Source organism: Tympanuchus pallidicinctus, unplaced genomic scaffold, assembly GCF_026119805.1.
Source record: "Tympanuchus pallidicinctus isolate F22 unplaced genomic scaffold, pur_lepc_1.0 scaffold16, whole genome shotgun sequence".
NCBI classification, from domain to species: domain Eukaryota; kingdom Metazoa; phylum Chordata; class Aves; order Galliformes; family Phasianidae; genus Tympanuchus; species Tympanuchus pallidicinctus.
Window position 1 is genome coordinate 16,536,268 of NW_026294679.1, and position 15,054 is coordinate 16,551,321.

General features: G+C 42.0%; 1 long non-coding RNA gene across 1 annotated transcript; it reads left to right on the top strand.

Moving 5' to 3' along the window:
• Positions 1-12,453: 12,453 nt before the first annotated feature.
• On the top strand, positions 12,454-14,296 carry LOC128077775 (uncharacterized). Its single transcript, XR_008205179.1, has 2 exons — positions 12,454-12,504; positions 12,603-14,296. It is a non-coding gene; the product is annotated as an uncharacterized LOC128077775 (long non-coding RNA).
• The last annotated feature ends 758 nt before the right edge of the window (positions 14,297-15,054 follow it).

Sequence of the window (15,054 nt, forward strand, 5' to 3'; positions counted from 1 at the left end):
CTCTCTCAGGAATATAAATTCCTGTACTCCAGAATCTGCCACATCGGTCTGTGCTTGTTGCCTATGCTAAGACTTATTTATGAGGGAAGTTAAAAGATAGGAAGGTCCTGGATGAATGTGCCAGTGATCTGATTTCATTTCTTCATGGTGGAGTAATTCTCATTACCAAACATATCATTATCCTTTGGAATTCATTTCCACAGTATCCCTAAGAGTGAGAGTCAGAAGATAACTACACATGCACACAAAAAAATGGGAACAACCATATTCAGACTAGCTGGGAATCACTATAAAAAGCAGAAGATTTATAGGTCCATCTCTACTTCAGGGCATTAGGAAAGGATCATCTAACGGAAAATTAATATTTCCAGCTTACCTCTGGTAATGTTCTTCCACTATTCACCAATAATTTTCGATGATTTCTTAGTACTTTTTTAAAAGCATTACATACTGATCGCTAGTGGAAAGAAGAGATGGGACAAAACACAACTTATGAGCAATTGCTATTTCCTATCTGTTTGAATAAAAGCCAGCAGCCCCTAAAAAACACATGGACACCTAGATGATATTAGTGGGAATTCAGTTCTGTATGTCACCAAAGAAACAAAGTTTAAATGGCTTTAGCCTCAATTCAAGCATGAGAAAGACCTCCATGTCTCTGTTTCCCAGTTTAACAACAATTGTAGACTTACCACTTTGCAGAAACAAGGAGAAATACATTAGTTCCCACGGGGTGAGAGAGACCTCTCCAGCTGCACCTTTACATCCTTACAAGGAAGCACATTCATCCCACTACATTTCAATGTAAATTTTGGAGAACACGTGCCCCAAGATCCATGCACTGTGACAATCCGTTTGAAAGATGACCTGAAAATTGTGCCTGAGTTTCCCATGTTATAGGGTGGCCTGAGAGAAATACCAGACTAATTCTGAGCTTGATCCTCTTTTGTAGATTAGATCCCTTAGGGAAAACCAGGGGTTCAGCCTAGCTGTTTATCCCAACATCTGTACTTTGCACAGTGAACCAGAAACCGCAGCAAGCCTGGCTCCCCCCTGGCACTGCAAGATTTCTGCTACAGTTAACACTGGAAAGCAACCAGAAGTAGCCACAAATCAAAACCACAAAGGGCCTGCTGCAAGTCTCACAAACCTTGGTTTTATACCAAGCTAATAGCAGCAACATCACCAGAGTTATGCATGATTTGTAGTCTGAAAGTGAGAACAGAAGCTGGCCGTCTGTGTAGAGAAGCTAAATCCCTTTAATTATTAAAACATATCCTATTGCTGTTGAAAATCCCATTGCCATTGGAAAAAAATACACTTGTAATAAATGTGTGCTATACATCAAAGACCTCTTTTGTAAATAAAGCATTCCTTTTTTTCACTTTTAATAGAAAAAAATTGGCCCAGGGACTAAATTGATGTTTTATCTGTTATCTTTGAAACATTTTAGAGTGGCAGATTTATCTGCTGTTTATATTTTTCCTCCCAATACAGCAATTAATTATTTTTGTTGATGAGGGGAAATGATTTAATATAAATGGTTGGAGGGTCCTCTTCTGAAGCCAGTGGGAGATTTGGCTGGGCAGAAAAGGCAGCACTGGTGAAGGAGTGGCAAAACTCAGGGAAGCATTCCAACAATCCTAAAGGCATTTCACAGAAAAAGCAAACCTGCTCCTGGCCCCTAGAACTGAGCAAACCTCAGTTTCACACCATGTTTTGGTTGTGAAATGGAAACTGTGCAGTTACCTCTTACTATTTATGTGCTACCAATTCCTGGCTTGTTTCCAAAGGAGCCAATATCCCATACTAGCATAAATACCAGAGCTGAGAATTCACTCTTACTATGGTAAAAAATTGCCCTGGCTTTGAAATGCACCAGAAGCAGACTTAGCCCAAGGAGCTGGGTGCCCTGGAACCCTCCTAGCCAGCAATGTAGAATTACTGACATGTGGATCACAGTTAGCTGCTGGCCCCAGCATCAGGCTTTGCCTTCCATCTCCTGACTGGGCACAGTCTGGCCTCAGGGGTGAGCTATGGAGTGCTCAGCCTGCAGAAATCAGAATGGAAACCAAGGTCTTTGCCATCCAAACTGCACCAATGATCTGGATTTCACAGGGAAATCCAATGTGAAAAGTGCCAATTGTGCTGCATCTATGCCCTTACCTTCTCTGTGCCTGTGACCCACTCTGGGTTCATGCATTCCCTGCCATCACTTCCTGAGTCAAGCAAATGCTTTCCATCCTGCAGCACACCACAGAGACCCGAGCAGCACTGCATTTATGAAATGCTTCATGAGCACAGCTATCTAAACAAGCACTGCATGAGCAACATCTGTTACCCAGCCCTACCCACTGTTTTTATGGTGAGCTTCAATCAGCAGTCCCCCCACCAAAAGTCAGATTAAGGATATTGACTGCACATTCCTGCTTGGATTATGTTTTACACTGCAGCGTTTCAAAGTTGAAATCGTAGGCCCTCAGAGAGTGCTAGGAGAAATATGTTCCTGGAAGTCCTATGGGCCATAAGATCTGGGTCTCTTTGCCAATCCAGCTCCTCTGATCACAGAGGAAAGAGCCTACCATGGTCCTGTTCCATGTCTAAGGGGCAGGAACCTGCCCCATCCTCTCCACCCCAGTGATGAAGTCTGCAGGGCATCATCAGCTACCTGTGTACCATGGTCTGAATTTTGATCAGATATATGCTGCTTCCTAAACCGTCCCTGTACAAGTTCCTGAAACACCCTTTCAGCAAGGGCTGCTGGGGTGATCTCTAGCCATTATAAAATGCTTGGTTCTGTCCTTATAGTCTGCTCCATCCCTTTGTAGTACTGGACTGGCACAAAGGAAGCAGATCCAAGCTGAGTATTCACCTTCCTGTGCTGCTGTATGGGAACTGCTGAGTCACAGCCTGAACCTCTGATTGATCACCTGAGGCGAGCCATGAGTCAGCCAGAGGAGCACAGGTGAAGGCAATTCTAGACCTATTTAAGAGCTGGCTACCAGTGGGGAAGGTTCTCTTCTGGAGATCACCTCTCTTGGTGTTTTGTGGTGAGCTCAGCCAATGGGTAAGCTCTTCCACTTATTCTCTTTTTGTTTTGGTTATCTACTTTGCCTAATTCTCTTGGTTCTATTGTGATTATAATATCTTGATATCTATTGATTATACAATTATATTGTGATTATAACATCTTGATATCTATTGATTATACAGCTGCCTAACCTAAGCTGGAGGAACTTAAAAGATATAGGCTATTAATGACAAGAGAAAGTTGATAAATTAGCTACCTAAGCAGTGTCTCTCCCATCTAGTTATACCAGGCACTGCTGGGAATTTAAGCCATGTAGGATAGAAATTCTTCTGAAGTAGAACACTTAAAATCAAAGTCCAATCTGGAACTAGTATCGTGGGTCTCCAGACAGTCAGAGGAGGATATCTCCAGAATGTATTCAGATTACTGATCACTGGGTGGCTCCAACAGGAACTTTCTAGAAATGCCAGTCTCTCCCTTGACCTATGCCTCAAAGATTGTACTAGACTTGATGCTATTTTATAGGGCTGAATCTGGCAAAAAAAAATAAATCAAAAAACATTGCAGTGTGAGACCGGCTAGCTAAGGAGCCCAGCTTTGGAAGAGGGAAGCCTGGAAAGAAACCCTATTGCAACTTTCAAGCGCTGTGAATACATCCCCTCAAAGCAACCCCAGACAGAAATGTTCCCTATGTAGGCCTTCCCTCTCCACACTAATTCTTGGAATTGTTATTTATAAAACACTGTCACTCAGTGCCTGATCTTACGGGAAGATGAGGAGACCCTCCTGTGAGCTTTGCCAAGTGTTCATAAAGTTCATGTCCTTGAAGTTTCAAGTCATTCAAACAATTCTTAATTTGATCTATAATAAATCTGGCTTTGGTTGGCAGGACACAGCAAGTATTCCCCGAGCTTTCCTGTTACCCATCGGTCTGAATTGAAAGAAAATCTACCATCTGAGGAGTAGAAAAAATACAAAGCTTGGTTTTGGGCAGTTGAGAGAGCAGGATCTATTTTGGGAGTAACTCAATGTGAAATTTGTTTACAGGACTCAGGGGAGAAACAAAAGTTATATGCTATAAACCAAAATAAGTCCTTTACTCCCTTCCTGAGTAGTAAGTACTTGAAAGCTCCCTTAGTGTGGAAACATACTTGGAGACAAACCTAGAAGATAAACCATAATAATGAGGATAAAAAGAAAAATAACAGCTCTCCCACCCACTCCCTTAGTGGTCTCCCTCTATGAGAATCCCAGTGCCCCAGGGTAGTGGTCAGGAAATTGACCAGATGGATATTAGTCAAGGGAAGAACCTTGGCAATTTAAACCCCTGCTGTAGGTTGAAATCCAGACCTACAGGGTTGAGTTTGATCAAGAGGCAGATGGTGTCTTGCAATCCTGGTTTCCATGATTACTGGGATGGCGAGGGTCAGCTCCCATTCTACCAGAGTTTGCATATTCTCTCTTCTGAAGATCTGGCTATCAGCTATTTTGACCAGCAGATTGTGTTCTGACATATGTTGTCAAATAATGACTACAGAGAATAGAGTGAGATCTTCCTGAGGGAACTGGAGACTGAGAGTTTCATGGAGGTTTTTATAAAAACTGGGCTTTTAGCTTCCTTATTGCATTTGTATCTCCCTGAAACCTCATAAAGTAAAAAGCTGGCAAGTATACATCCACAGCAAGTCTACACACATCAACATGTCCTTCCCTATATTATTTAGGATATAGAGGCCCCAGTGCTAAGCTATATATATAATGTCCTTCTTATACTGTAGACTGGATCATATCCTCAAAGGAACTCACCATTATTAGCAAGAATAGGCTAAAAACCTGACTCCCTCCTCACCCAATAAGTAAATAAATAAATAGCTTCTAATGACTTTTTTTTTTTTAATGAAGGATCTCATTCTGAAAATACTGAAATATTTCATGTTGACTTTTTAAAAGTTGTGTTTAGATAAGATCTTGTTTTCAAAATAGAATTTTTCATTTAAAATAATCTGGACTTTAAAAAAAAAAAGTGAAAAAGTTTTAGCATGAGCAAACTAATTTAAGAGTGACTTTGTCACAGTTAGACCTGAAGATTGATTGAAATTAGGTTTCCTTTACATTTCCCACTGTATCTGTTTATGACTCTCACAATGTCTTAGTTCAGTCCCTGCATCAAGAAAGCCACCTGCTGCTCCAACCCTAAGTGATGTTCATCTTCCAGCTATCAGTGAGATTGGTTCTGAAATGAGACCACAGAATTTCAGGGAGTGAGGTCACAGCTAACCCACGTGAAGATTTAAGGATGCCATAGCTCAGTGATCTCATGATATGCCATACCCAATCCTCTTTCACCACAATGTGCCATGGGTGGGAAATATTAGAAAGATCTTGATGAGTTTCATTTTTCATTGGGTGGTCTCTAATGAAAGCCAATCCCAGAGTCACTGTTGACTCCTTTGTCTGATTCTTGAAGTGTTGCAGAAGGAGCCACATCACTTGCTTCCTGCCCAAATTATATTCAAGAGACCATAGAAAAACAACTCTTTAGCAGGAAGCTGAACAGCATTATCATAAAAAAAACCTGTGTTGGCCTTTTTATACTCCTTACCCAGTACAATCCAGAGAGCCTGCGCACACGGCTTTAAATAAAGTTCCCTTCCCTTGCTCTTGTTATAGCCTGTCATTGGCAATGGCTCAGGAAAAGCAGGAGCTGGACACCCTCCAACTCTGCTCAACAGAGCACCAAAACATTGATTACAAGAGAGATGACTCCTCATAGCCTTTCCTTAGAAAGGACAGAGGAATCTGTGTGAAGAATCACACGGAAGAGTCTTAGAGTCCCCAAACTGGAAGAGCTTGCACTCTGAGGTCCCTTTTCCACCCCATAAATTACCCTTCATTTACAGTGGCGATGATTCCCTACAAAATCTGATCTGCCTCTTGTGGAACCAGAGCTGTAGCAGTTCACTCCAGAAGAAATTTCCTCTTTATGAAGTTTCACTTAGCCCTGCAGAACCAAACACATAATGGTAATCATGCTGGTGTGTGAGCTAGACCCAGAGCTTATGCACTGGCATAAGAACATATCCATCAAGTTTCAGTCAGGAAGAATGAGGAAAAACTACCTCAGGAAACTGGCACAGGGGAGTATAACTTGCCTGTGCTCCTTTTTGCACTTTGTGCAAGGCACCAAACAGTCTGACATTCAGAGTCCAGCTGGATGTGCAGGGAGGTGGCTGTAGAGGACTGTATTTGCTCCTGATAGAGGGGATGCAGGTGATATGGGCCTTCTGTGCCACAGTAACCAAAGCACTGTCGAGACTTTTGTAGGCAGAACCTCATTCAACCAGTAGATACAACAGCTAAGGACTAGGAAACTGGAAGCAGCCTTGATATCATAACCTCTCCAAAATGGAAAAGCTATAGAACGCCCTGCAGGAAAAGCAGCTGCCCCACACAGAGGGAGCTCATCCTTAAGGGCTAGCAAGCCCCAGGACCTGCCATTCCTACTGTCACTCCCTGGTTGTATTAAAGCAGGCAGTGTCTGTCTGCTCCTCCACATGCACTCAGCACTTGGCTGCTGGCAAGTTACCAGTTGAAGCTGTGGTGGGAAAGCCTGAAATTCTTCCTTTCCATCTCCATTTCCCCTTCAGTTTCTCATGCTCTCCAGACAGTCACTCCTACGGCTTTCCTTCCCTTTTGCCCCGACCCGCTCAGCGCCCTGCGAGGTGGTGACGGCACTCAGCCAGATGCACCCAACCTGGGAGCTCCCCCCTCCTGCCCAGCAATCACACGGGGAGGGAGGCTGTATTTATCACCATTCCATCGGCCTCTGCCAGACACTCTTGCCATTAAGATGTCAAAACAGGTTTCTCTCTGGAAAACCAACAGCCCTGCAGACTTACCCTTGCAGGCAGCAGCCCCAGTTGGACATCTGTTCCCTTTCAACCTCACGTGTGCACTTAAAATGCCGGTACTGTCCACTTCTTCAGGGCTTAGGCTCCTATTAAAGCTGCCTTCAGCATGATTCATTGTTATCTCCCGGTGTTGATCTGATTTATGGATTGGTCTGTGTTAATTAAGGTCATAAAATTGGGAGCAGGAAAAGGCTTCCAGCACTGCAATGCTACTTAACATTGGGTTATTTTCCAGCCCCTGTGTTATTTTGTTAGGGATGAGGTGATTGGTAGTCAGCAATGAGACCTCACTGCAATAAGCTGTCCTGCCATTTCAACATGTATCTACCTACCTATGTATGTATCTACCTTCACACTAAACTCCCAGGTTTGGGTTTGGGATTGGGTTTGGGGGTTTAGGGATTTTTTGGCAAAAAGTCTTCAAAGTCTAGAGACTATTGTCAAGATAAAAATCACCCATGGGACTCATCTCTGACACAGATATGGCTAATTCACATTTGGCCTCCCTCTACCTATAAAAAGGTAGTGCAACATATTTCTGTAATTTTCCCTAATTTGTTACAATTTGTGCTTATTACAGTTTCATGAAAGTTTCTTAAATTTTTTTAAGCATACTTAAGTCATTGATAGTGCTGGTTTATCCTTGGCATGTGAGCCTGACTTACCCAGAAAGGGTGATGTATCTGTTTTACCTTCCTCTTCCAGCCAATTTCATCATAGGATTCCCATGAAGTGGCTGAGAAATTGGTATTGTGGCTCTGTTACCCAATACAGAGTTCCCAAGTATATTCTTCATACACTTTTACTTTGAGATCAAACTTTGAGACTACTGTAAATCTGCTATGACTCCAGGATGTATCCAGATGATACAGTCATATATATTTCTAGCACTAGATCCCAAAACGTCCCAAAATGTCACTAAATATTTCTATTTGTAATTTGTGAAATTGATTTTGCTTTTTAAATCAAGAGTAGCGTATAAATAAAATTAATTCTTCTGATAAGAATTTCCTGACTTACTCAGAGGAATAACCAAGCAGGAAAGCTAAACATGATAAATTCTTCTTCACATGAAGTCTTTATTTAAAGAGTGCATATCTTAAAAAATATCCAATTTATAGATTAGTTGAAGGAATTTGTGGTTGAGTTACTGTGACCTTTGTTATGCACGAGGTCAGATCAATTATCATAATGGTCCCTTCTGGCCATGAGTTGTGAATATGTTAATTTTAGCTCAATGTCCTCTTTCTCTGAGGGCGAAGCTGGCTGAAATGATATCACATTTTCCACTTTAGGAATAAAGGCACAGACACAGTCACTACCACTGAACTGGTGTGCAGTGCAGTATTATCACAAACTTACTGCTGTGTATATCCAAACCTTTAATCAACCAGTTGGTAAGTCAGTTTCCCATAGGGTCATGAATTATTACTGATATCCCAGATGATCCCAGCCTTGAAAAACTTCAACATCTAGAAACAATTGAAAATGCACCTTCCTTTTGGTACAAATGTTTAAATGCCTGTTCAGGAGTTCCTCTTGCATTCTACTCTTGCTTATTTTTGTATTTTAGGAGGACTTGAAATACTCTCACTCACCCCATTCCCATAGGTGGAGCTTTAAAGAAGAGTAAGCAGATACCCTGACACTTAGCAGTGCTGCAAAAGGCATTACAATTGTAGATTATCAGAAAACAGACAGAACTGTTTTGCAATTAAGTACTGAAATGCATTTCATGGCAGCAAAGCTTCTCTGTGGTTCAAGTAAAAGCCACAAATTTCATTTCCAGATCCAGCTGTTCATATGATACAATGTTAAAGAAAGTTTCTTTTTCAGCACAGATAATCCACCAGCAGTTAGCTGAGAGCCTACTATTCCATTTCAGGTTTGTTCAGCTGACATCAAAACATTTTATCTTGACCGGCTGAACAGAAGCATTCTGCAACAAGTCAGCTTAATATTCCTTTCCTTTTGCTCCTGGTGTTTTCCCAGTTGGTTTACTGGTTGTCCCAGTTGCACAAAGTTGGGTGCAGCAAACTGCAGTGCTTTGCAGACCGCCCCTATCATACACTTGGGGATTCTTGACTCAATATGTTCCCTACCAGTACTTTCTGTGGTAAACAAATTAATTTTGAGGTCTCTTTCTCCCAACCTGGAATGAAAACTAATGCTGATATATAAGGATTTCCCTTAAGAGAAAGCATCCAATTCTTGCACAGCAAACCTAGATATGAAAAAGCTTTGGTGAAAGCAGAGAGGAGGTTTTTAACCCAGGAAAGAATTACCTAATATTTAATTCCGATCAGTTCCCCAGTTTAGTTTTCTGCAGGGACAACTGTAGAGCTGTGCTGGTACAGGGGAAGGAAGAAGGAGGACACGTAGGGGGCACAAAATAGTGGCTGGATGCTGGTGTGACTTAATTAGTACTCATGATACTACAGCAGCAGAGAGGGAAGGTCAAAATGGGGTTTACCACAGAAATGCAGACACAACATGATGACGGGGAGACAATCTGTTCTCCATAATATTCCTATTATCCTAAGCAAACAGTGGACAAGAATGAAATGTACCATGGGGCTGTTCTGTTGTGTTTGTGTAAGAATGCCATTTTTATTCACTTTCACTGGTTGCTTTAAGTCAATACTTTTTAATAGATAAATTCTCATGTGAAATCTATATCCTGGCAATTTGAATCAAGATTGCCCCAGGTCAGACACCTGTAAAGCTGAACAGCAACAGAAAAGAATGGCACTTTTGTATTAACAGGCAAGAGACATTTCAAAGTCATTGTTTTTCCTGTTGCACCTTCAGAAGGCATAAAGAAGTACTTGTCGTGCCCATATAATGCAGTTTCTCATGGAATATCCCTCTTTACTCATGTCCATTCCCACTCACAGAGACATCTCGAGGAGACAGATTCTAGGGCAATTAGGCATAAAACAGACTCATGGTAAATCTGTCTACAAACAAACACTTCTGAAGATTTAATCAGTTTTTAAAGACTTAGGCTCCAGGTTCTTTGCCTTTCCCAGACTTTGGTCTGGTGAGATTCCTGTGGCTTAGTCACTGAAAGCTACAGTCAGGCAGGGGTTTGAGGGAGGGAGGGGTCTGGTCATCTGAAGTTTATGCCAACATAAAACTATTGCGGATGTCCACAACACTTAGCAAAATCTGTCTTTATCTTTAAAAATCCCTGTGCTTTGGTTTAATGGTGCACAATGTAAAACATGTGCTGTGGGTTCCTAACCACCTTCACCCCAAGCAGTGAAAGGAGGGAGAGAACCTCCTGAGCATCAGCAGAAGCAGATGGGGTGGCTGTTGGTTATCCTTTCCCACCTTTCCACCCCCTTACTGTCTCAAAGCTTGCTGCCGGTGCTGCAGGAGTGGCTTAACAGCTCATTAAATTCTTCCTGATCTACTATAGTTGATTGTCAGGTGCCAGGGAGACCCTCCTGCATCACTCAGTGAACATCTAATTCTAGCACTCTGAAGAAGGCAGTTCCAGGAGAGAGAGATGTTGTTGTATGTCTCTGCTGCAGCTGTGAGGATGCCTTCCTTTGCAACCAGCTGCTATGATTCCCTGAGCAATTCCACTATTTGCAGTAGAGCTACCAATTGTCTGGAAACACTAAAGAATTATAGATCCCAGGGCATAAAATATCTATCAACCTTAAATAAAATTGCTGTATATTATTACATAAGCTGAAGCCCTATTATTTTCCCCATGTTAATTGGCTCTTAATTGAAATCCCTGATTGTTTTTTCCAGGCTTCTCTCCAGCTCACCACCCAAAGATTAGCAATGCATGTAGTTACATGTTGTTGCATGCAGCAGTGTGAGGCAGGGATTTATTGTGACTATTTCACCAACCCCCTCTGCGGTTGGGTCTTCTTATTGAGGCAGAGGATCTTGCCAGACGTAATTAAAATTAAATGAGAAGAAATTTTTCCAGGGGCCTCCTTCCACAAATTACAAGTCTTATATACAGAACTCCATTTTGCAGCCCATAATCGCATTAGTAACGCCACTGAAGAGAACAGAGATCCTTGGGTGAGTAGGAGATACTCACACAAAAAAGCATTTCAGATTTGGTTACAGCCTAGGTTGGACACAGTCCAAATGGAACATTTCATACACCCTGGTCCTATTCATAATTTTGGGCAAAGTTCAAAAGGCAAAGTTTATCCTTTTAAGAAGTGATACCAACTACATATCTGATGAGCAAATTGTTTTCTATTTAAATATACACGGAGTGTTTCTAGCAACTTTATTCCACTAATGCCTTATGATTACAATCCTAAAATGAGCACTGTTTTTGCAGCTGACTGGTTAGAAATGAAATAAAGCCAAAGTATCTCTGTAAGGATGAGCCTTTTGAGTTGCACTGGTTGGTATGCATGCACATCCCCACAAGAAACAGAGACATATCTGCTGAACAGAACAGGATAGAGTCAGTTCTGGCACCAAGTCCTATTAAATGTAGTTCAAGTCCATGGAAATCTGGGATGTTCAAAATGAAAGCAGTACTGAGTACCTTGTTTCCAGTGCAACTTTCAGACAGGAGTGTCCTGAAACTATGGGTACAATGTTTGAAGCAAAGCTGTAACATCTGTAGGCAGTATGCCTGTGACATGTTTGGGGCTGACACAGAGGGATCATTCATACTACCAGAAGACATTACACAGAATTTCAGTAGAAAATGGGGCTCTCATCTGAATGTGATGACACACTGAAGCCCCTTCTTTGGCTCTGGCAGGAATCCCAGTAGTTCTATACCATACACTGCATACAGAGATTCATAAAAAATGCAGATGAGGTAGACTGGGGTACTGTGATATAAGTGCAAACCCCAGAGAGAAGCTTTCTTTCTCCTGAAGACCTCAATTCCCATCCCAGTTATCTGGCCCTGTTGCCCTCTGGCAGGGCTGACTAGAAGGCACAATTGTCAACAGCTGCTGAAATAGGCCAGAAAGAACACTTGACTGTGTTTTAAGACGTTTTGTAGGAAGGGACTGGAGTCATACAGACAAGATAGTTCAAAGTGGTATTAAAAGCTGAAGGTAGTACAAAATTCTACAATAAATCCTCTGAAGTGAGATTTTCAAGAGAGCATAAAGAAGTTAAGTACCAAAGTCACAAGTGGTTCTTGGGGAGCTAATATCTAGTTCCCTTGGGATCCTTTTGTTCACAGACAATACTGAAACAGCTGCAACCATTGTGGCCAAAATAGAGACTGTATAGCTCTCCAGAAAGAAAACCACAAGGTTTCAAACTGACTTGAGCCACAGAGTTATTCAGTACCATAAATGTATCTGCCTATATCAGTGTATGGAAACCACTATGTCACAGCCTGAATCAGTGATTTAGCACCTGGTGAAAGGGCATGGCCAGCCCTGGGAGCACAGGCGTGAGCAATTCCCTTGTGTGACCAGAAGGGGTGGACCCAGAGTCCTTCTTAACCAGATTTAAGGGCTGGCAATGAAAAGGAACAGATTTGTTAGGGGGGGATGGGGGGGATTGCCTTCTTTTGGAGTTTCCAGTAAGCCTTGATCCTCAGAAAGGGTAAGCTTTTCCTTTGTTACTAAATTGTGACCACTATCTTTCTTAGGTGATCTGAAGCTGGTTAAAGGTAATTGTATCAATGGTTTCTCTTCTTACAGCCACACACACCCATGAATGGTTGGAGCTGAAGGGCCCTGAAGAGTCATGATGCACTCTTCTGCTCAAATGGTTGACTTTTGGTCTTAACTTCTCTTGGGCAAGAAACCCATCCTTGGCTTGCTCTGAAGGGAACCAGGTCTCTGCAGCATGCTCTTCCTTTCAGAATGAATTACACCTAATTCTACAGTTCTGGCATTTTTTAGTGGTTTGTCATACTGACATCTTATGAGTGGTACCCAAAGTTTCATAAGAGAAGGGCTTTCCCCATCAAAAAGACAGCTGGAATGGCCAGATACAGCTTCTAGAAAATCTACCAGCCAAGTCCTTCCCAAACCCCCAAAATTATGTGATATTGCTACTTCCAGCAGAGCAAATTGACCAGAAAACCATAAGTAAAAGTTTACTTCCTATGAAGCCCTCTGGGACTACAGTACCGATCAGGACAACGTAAGTTCTTAGGACTGCAAGTGCAGAAAACAATGGAACAATGTTCAATCTTTAGTATTATTTTATTACAATGAATTCCCTATTGTATTGCAATATTTCCATGAGACTACTCTTCAGCCACTCATAGCCCTTAGCACACCCTCTTCACCTTCCCTTGGGACACCTGACATTTTTAACATCAGCAAATTTGAACGCGATTTATTCAGTTTCTTAAATATAGCACTTAAGTAGTTATAAAATACTGCCCCAATTCTTTTATATACAATAACCATTGTGCTTACGATGACTTAAGCCATGCATATTATTTTTTAAAAGAATTATATTTACATGGAATCTTTAAGAAAAGAATTTCCCAGATTCCGGAAGTAGACCTTCCTTTAGAACAGGAAGGAAATCGTTAATTTTTACCTTAAAACACAACAGGCGTAATGGCTTATTACCCACTGGGAAAACAGTGAAAGAGTTTGTTTGAAACTTGATGAGGTAGGTGTTTATATTAAGAGATTGTTCTGAAACTCTGTGCCACCAGAGAGTAGCTACACTAAGATCTTACCTCAAGCCCAAAGCATTTTAGTGATGAAGTCAGTAGTATCTAGGGTAGGAGGAACACCTGAGACACAGTGAACAACAACAATTTACTCAAAGACAGCAAGTTCACCTCAGAAGTCAGCAGCGATGCTGAGCACTGAAGTTGAGGCTCCTGATCCTCCTACTGGTCTAGCCATTATTCTTTCCTCACTTTTAAAGCAATAGGCACAAAGCCTTTTCTTGTAGTGATTAATCTCTCTTTAATGAACTGGGCTGTAGGGGTTCACTCCCTTACATTGTGAGGTTCTAGTATACATTATCATTGGACATTGAACTCAAGGAGATTTGAGAAGATTGCCTGTATCTCAGAACTTGATTACATTTTGGAAAGTCGATTTAGAAATCAGGAGAAGATAATTAAAAACATGTATAGCATTGCTGCCATGAGACCACTGTGTTCACATCTATTCATGTCTCTGAAGTGACTCTATTTCTGGAAATGCCAACAAAGATATGCAGGAATCTGAGGGAATAGGGAGTGTGTTTTCTAAAATTGTGTCTGGATTAGTTACTGAGGAGGTGAACCAACCAAACTCCAACATAAATGGCAAAGAAAAGCCGTTCGTCTTTAGCCCTGAAGGATTCAGCCCACTGTCAGAAGACTTGTGCCACTGCAAATGCTATTTTGTCCAGTGAAGTCTTAGGTGATCTTTGTTATCAGTGATCATTTGACTCACGTGACGAGGATGAAACCTACACTAATATCCTGGCCACGTAATGATTAGGGAAGTGCTGTCTAGTCCCTTTTACATTCCTGCTGGTGATTCAGTTCCCTTTGTGCCCTACTTTGCTGTGCAACCTTACTGATAAATAGGCAGCCTGCTGTGTTGCAGAGGTGGGTCTGTATTTCTACAATGGCGAAAGTAACTCTTGAATGTTATTGGTTTCTTTCATATGCAAGCTTCAAAGCAATTTGATCTCCCTCAGAAGCTGGGGAGAGATTAGTTCTATAAAATATTACTTCTGCTGTAGATGTACATCTATCTCCAGTGCCCAAAGGCAAACATGAGGGGAACTTCAGTCCTAGAACTGAACTCCAGCTATGTTCAGCTATGTTCCAGTGTGGAGTTTTGCACTTGGGCTGGAGGAATCCCAGGCATCCATACAGACTGGAAGGAGAAGTCCTTGAGAGCAGCCTTCGGAGGAGGACCTGGGAGTCTTGATAGATGAAAAACTTAACATGAGCCAGCAGTGTGCCCTTGCAGCTCAGAAGGCAAATGGGAGGGGAGATTTAGGTTGGATGTCAGGGGGAAATTTTTTTCAGAGAGAGTGGAGAGGTGTTGGAACAGGCTGCCCAGAGGGGTTGTGGATGTCCTGTCCCTGGAGATGTTCAAAGCCAGATTGTACGGGGCCCTGCGCAGCCTGGTCTAGTATTGAATGTGGAGGTTGGTGGCCCTGCATGTGGCAGGGGGGTTG